At 31.3% G+C, this 6,115-nt stretch overlaps 1 pseudogene; it reads left to right on the forward strand.

Moving 5' to 3' along the window:
- The first annotated feature begins 1,305 nt into the window (after positions 1–1,305).
- Positions 1,306–5,779, forward strand: LOC124371928 (annotated as a pseudogene).
- The last annotated feature ends 336 nt before the right edge of the window (positions 5,780–6,115 follow it).

Genomic DNA, 6,115 nt, shown 5'->3' on the forward strand with positions numbered 1-6,115 from the left:
ATAACGACATTGAAGGGGAAGCAAGAGTCTAGTTTTAATTAATTAATTCATAAATAGCGTTCAGGGATTTTTATACTTTGTAATAATAAGGTAATAATAAATCTCGTCTCGCTTATGGATAAAGTTGAGAGCGGTTTTCACGGTTCTATTCTAGTAATGTAGGATCTGCTTCACGAACAAATATGTTCATGTAACAAAACAAACAACGCACTGCGGTTTGTGCTAGCCACAAATTGGATTTAATAATTATTTTCACAACGAAATCCTGTCTGCACTATCATTGTTTACAATTTAAATTAACTCTTTCCGTCCAAACTTGATTAACAACTAAATTATGATGTAATTTGTAACCTTTTCAATCAACTAGTTGAATGCTGTCTGAAACAAATTATTTCCACATAACTGGCATTGTCAAAGTAGCGTATCTTCAAAACTTTTTACTATTGAAGCAAGTTTATTTAGGGGGAGAACAATTACAACATTAGCGATAACTCCTCTCAAATCAGTAATGAATCATGTCAGAATGATTGCGACATATCAGACAAAATGTCTCAACTTTCTTTCTGAAAGAACACAACATGCCTTAGATATATTTCTTTTCTTTCGGAAAATATTATACACATAGAGATTATGGATACCAAGGTTCTGGCCAAAAATAATGCTCCCACACTAATTGTGCCTTCAGCAGTAGCATTTCATACCTTGGTAGAACTATGAAGATTTGACAAAGCTTGATAGAGAATGGAGGCTGCTTAAAAAAATGAAGCAAGACTTCCCATTATACCAAACTTGTATATATGCATTTTGGCAAGCAATTAGTGCAACGAAGAAAGATGAATAATTCCCTGTTTGAAAACTTAACTACATTGTTAAGAAACTCCTAATAATTCCACATTCTAGTGCAGCAGTAAAAAGAATTTTTTTCTGCTATAATCTTTATGAAAATAAACGAACACAGTAAAGCATGTAAATTTCAAGACATTGCGTATTTTGAAACGTTGTACAAAGTAATATTTCAATCAATAACTAATATTAAACTAAATTTGAGGCTAATAATTGGAATTTAGTTATTAAAAACAACGAAATTTCGGATAAATCTAGGGAACTTTTAGATCAACATTTAGGAAATTTTGTCTGGGTTAGGTTGGCTAAATTGTAACGGAGTCTGTAATCTGTATTCTCAATTCTGTAATCGAGAGTACTTGTTGGTGATTATAGTCTAGGTTTGACATCTTTGAAGACTATTGTAAGGGTTTTGTAGGAAATGGATGATACAGGTTCAAAAGCAGACAGTCCTGTGTTAAGAGCCAGAAGAAATTAAGGGACCTCATGGATTAGGTAATCTCTATGAGCTTATTTGAATGTTGAAACTTTTAGGTTAGATAAAGGGTTACTTATTCTGAAATAATAAAACAATTTTCTAAATTTGAAATAAATAAAAATAAATGAAATAAAAATGCACCCAGTAGTACTTGGCCAGCAATTGTTGAGCAGATTTGCTAAAATGTAGTGTATTATAATTGAAAATATTGTAGGTAACCTATAAGTAATGAACACAATAGATATTGAGCATTAGGAACTACTTAGTGTTTTCTAGTTATGAAACTGAAATAACCACTTCTGATTTTAATTTTTTTTATCGCAATCTGTGTGCTGTGATTATGTTTGAGTTGGCAACAGCTCTTTACATGTGATTATTCTAAAACTAATCTGTGCTACTTTGGTTAGTTATAGATCACGATTCGTGCACCTGCTTCTTTATGACAAGATTTTTAATTCGTAGTTATCTTTAACTGTTCCTGAACGCAAGTAGTAGGTAATAAAATTGTGATTGCACAACTGGACTAGATTTTTTTCTATTACTAACAACAGTGTTCGTGATTCACGGCTCAGTCATCATTCCAAGAAAAAAAGAATAGTTGCACTCGCTGCCGGTTGGTAGTACCAACAACTCAGTATAGTAACATTAATGGAATTTCCAGCTCCTTCCACATCTTATTGTCTAAACATATCAAAGTAATCAAATACATTTCAATCATCACTACTATTAATTTAGAAGCTTTTTATCAGTCTCCTTATGAATTCAAAGATCAGTCTTTGTGATTCATTATGAGTCAATCTTATCAATACAGGACATTGAGAAGACCTATAATAGGCCTATGGACATTTTTTAGTGCTGCTCATATGACAAATTTTGCTTCTTGCAACATTTGCAAACATTATCTTGTAAAAGTTAAACAAATAATTAAAATAAGCATCTCCAAAATAAACATCTTACATTTCATAATATCCTCACTTTATATCTAAATAATGGAGAAAAAAGTTGTTCATTTTATAAATAATTTAATTTTTTAGATTTGACGAAACAATGTAACTATTTAGTAGTAGTGTAAAACATAGAGAACTAATCCTCTTACATAAATCCTAACTTGGTTTGAGAACTACTCCTAAAATAGTTCCTGTACTACTTGTAACCTAGTTCCTGAACCTGTCCTTTAAAACAAAACTAAATAAATTTTATTATTTGAAGACAAATGAAACAAATACAAAACTATAGAATCTACTAAACTGGCACTCCAAAACTACAAATATATGGGTTTTTAATCAAATGTATTTGATTTTATAGGCCAAATACTAAAGAAACAAATCTATGGATGGCCATACCTCAAATTGTACGAGCCAATTTTGATTAAACTTTCTATGTATTTAATTAAAACGGGTACTTTGGTATTATCCAGAGGCCACTATTTTTGGAACATTTTTTTCTTAACGTGATCTGAAATCAGAGAAGTTGGACGATCTGGGACGTGATCTGAGACTGGGAAAGTACCGATCAGAAATGCTCCTGGCCATCAATACGCACTTCGGTTGGGCCACCACACACTTCTGGCAAAAAGAGAAAAACATCCCTCGAGTAGTACCCAAATTCAAGCTCAGATAATGTGAGCGTTTATAAACGTTCTCCTTAGTTTCAGTACTACTAGTAACATATTTATGATAACCTAATCTAAACCTATTTATATTGCATAATATACAAGTAGTAGATAGAGACCTCCTTGGTGACATCTCTTCCTTTTGGAGGCATAAAACAAACTGATCGCCATAGAGATATGTAGTTTTCACAGTGGTGTGTTAAATAAAGTGTGTTCTTTCTAATAAATGTAGATTTTTTTAGGTTCCCGGTAAGAAAAACTTTGTAACTCATACATCTTACTGAGCAAAAATAGTACGTAAGAAATCAGAGTTTGTTGGTGGGGCTACGACTGATCGTGAATACGATTCCATCGCTACAAGTAACTGATCAATATAGTAAGGAATCACAGTAGTTTGATTTTATCCTTTCTCTCAGAATCAATAGAACTCTATAACAAATGAAGATGTATTCTTTTATATTAAGAATGATGGTTATTATACCTTTCTCATTGATCTTGATTGTTAAATTAATGCCTTATAATAAAATGAGCTTGTTAAGTGTTTAAAGTTTGTTAATTTTGTGCATAAAAACTTGTTTATAGGCTTATAAGAATGAACTTTGTTGTTAATAATCTACTTTGAAACTATATTATAACTATAACATATTGCTCCAATAACGGTTTAAGAAATTTGAAATATGATTTATAGAATAAAGAAGGCTGGTAAAAACACAAACTGAAAAGTATCAAATAACTTATAACTATTATAGTTAACTATGAAATAGTTTTGGTGCACAGTACTTTTCTTCATTGAGTACCACATGAAAATAATGTATGTAATGGAACGTTAGTGTGTAGGGAACTTCCATTTAAATCTTCAGCGTATCCTTCGATGTAACTGGGACATTAACCTTTGTTGATTTTTAAATTTAGTTTTTACTGTTTTATTGAGTGACATTCATCGTTGTCCTAATAGTAATCGAGAAAATCATTTGGTTAATTTTATGATAATTTTTGGTGTTAATCCTTGAAGAAAAAATATGTGTATAATTAAGCAACTTTTAGTAGTCATATTCCCGTAGTAAGACCTGTTTGCAACATATAGCATGGGGTGCGATGTTACTAAATACTAAAAGCCAAGGAAGAGAAATGAGTGTCAGAGTACCATATGTTGCCCTTATATCTCTGTTAAGTGGTACGTTAACTCTTCTAGTATGTGACTTGTTTAGCCAGACTGGAGCATAGTATTGAGCTGTAGAGTAGACCAGAGACAGAGCCGAGGTACGCAGAATTTGTGTCTTGGCTCCTCAATTGATTCAGCTAGGTATGATGGCTTCTGGTATTGACTTGATCCGCAGACTTTTCTAGATGTGTTTTAAAATGAGTAGTGGCTGGGAAGGGGGAGGCAAGCCTATCACACCCATGTTTAGAGTTATTGTAAAGTTTACAGGTATTGTATACTTATACTTTGTAAAGAAGTACTGTAGTATTATATAATTAGATACTATCAAATTATCCTTTCTAGGTGATCCTGACGACACATTTCTCCGAAAGGTTGAAGAACAAGTTTTTGATTCCCAAGATGGTTCGAGAAACGATCTAGAGCAGAAAAATGTTCTGAAGAAGTACTTGGTATGTAATCAAGGTCTATATGATACAAACTGATATAATTTTATTGACTTCAAAATCACAATTATTTTTCAGTATGAAATAAAACTAAACCATTTATTATCAAATAGTTTATTACTAACCAAGTATATAACTAAATCAACTGTACAAAATTAAATATTTCTTCATAACCTATTCTGGTTCAAGTATTTGCATTATTTATTTTCATGTCATACAATGATTGGCATATAATTAAAAAACAATAGCATAATAAGAAGAAAAAAGAAAGACTAGTAAACTAACATCAAAAAGTAAAAAAAGACATCATTTAGTTCTGACATTCATAACAGTAAACCCAATATTTAAAAAAAATTGAAGCAATTTTTAAGATTGTGGAGTTATTTATTCAGTGTGGCTCTGTTACCGTTAAGATCCTTAATATTTAATGTCGGTTAACTGAAACAAAACCACCTATTTATTTTCGCTAGTAGCTACAGTTTATTCTGGTTTTTTATTGTTGGTCATTTGCTGAAAAACTCAATGGGGGTCATGTCTTGTCACTGTAAATCTGCTATAAATCAGTTTTTTATTTTTTGATTGAAATAATGTTGGTATCATTAGATTTGTGATAAAATCCTCTAAACACTATTATTGTTTAGTATTAAAAAGTTTTAATGGCTGCTATTTTTAAAATAATGAAGCTAATTTGATGATAGTTTTTTCACTAACTTTCATTGTTATCATAAACATTTTAGCCAAACTTGGTATAATTTAATTTATTATTTTTTGAGATATTAATCTTTTTTATAAAAAATGCATACAGAAGACAGATGGGAAACTAAGTATCGGAGACCCATGTTTCATAAGGTGAAATGTTTTGTCTCGACCTGAGCAATAACATGGGTATAACCTTTGTCCCAGAGATTTTCAGGACACCCTTAATAAGTTTTAAGTTTTTTTTCTTCAATACTACACTAACCTGTTTTGAGATTGCAACTACAATAGCAAATATGTACAGTATGTTTTTTCTCCTTGTTTACACGCTTTTGCAAAATGTGGGAAAGCCAATGGATTAGCGATGGTACTCAACTGCAGAGTAGAGAACGACTTGATGAAGGCTTGTTTAGGAAAATGGTTTTATGATGAAGAGTTCAGAGAAGATTGTAAAAAGAAGTACTTGCAGGAGAGAGCAGTAATATAGAAGAACTGGCTTGACAAAAAAAGAACGGGCAGCTATGGCCAATGTGGAGACTGCTTAGATAGTGTATTATGTATATTTTGTAATTATATTGTTGTATAGGTAATTTAATAAAATTATTTTTCAATTATCGTAGTTCATTGATGTTCATCAGAAGCAATCATGCAAAGGTTTATTGTAGATGCAGTCCAATTATGTTTCTGATATGTCAATAACAGTCACGATTGCATGGTAGACTGATTAAAAGTGCTAGTAGTCTGCTAGTAGTGTGGTTTTAACATGCCTCATTAGGGAAGTAAGTTGTTTTTTTTGGGACTTTCTATAAATTTGTAAATTGGTTATTTGTGAAAATTGCTACAGACATTGTATAAAGCTTTGTGCAACTTTTTATAAATAG

This window comes from Homalodisca vitripennis, unplaced genomic scaffold, assembly GCF_021130785.1.
Source record: "Homalodisca vitripennis isolate AUS2020 unplaced genomic scaffold, UT_GWSS_2.1 ScUCBcl_2272;HRSCAF=6846, whole genome shotgun sequence".
Classification (NCBI taxonomy): Eukaryota; Metazoa; Arthropoda; class Insecta; order Hemiptera; family Cicadellidae; genus Homalodisca; species Homalodisca vitripennis.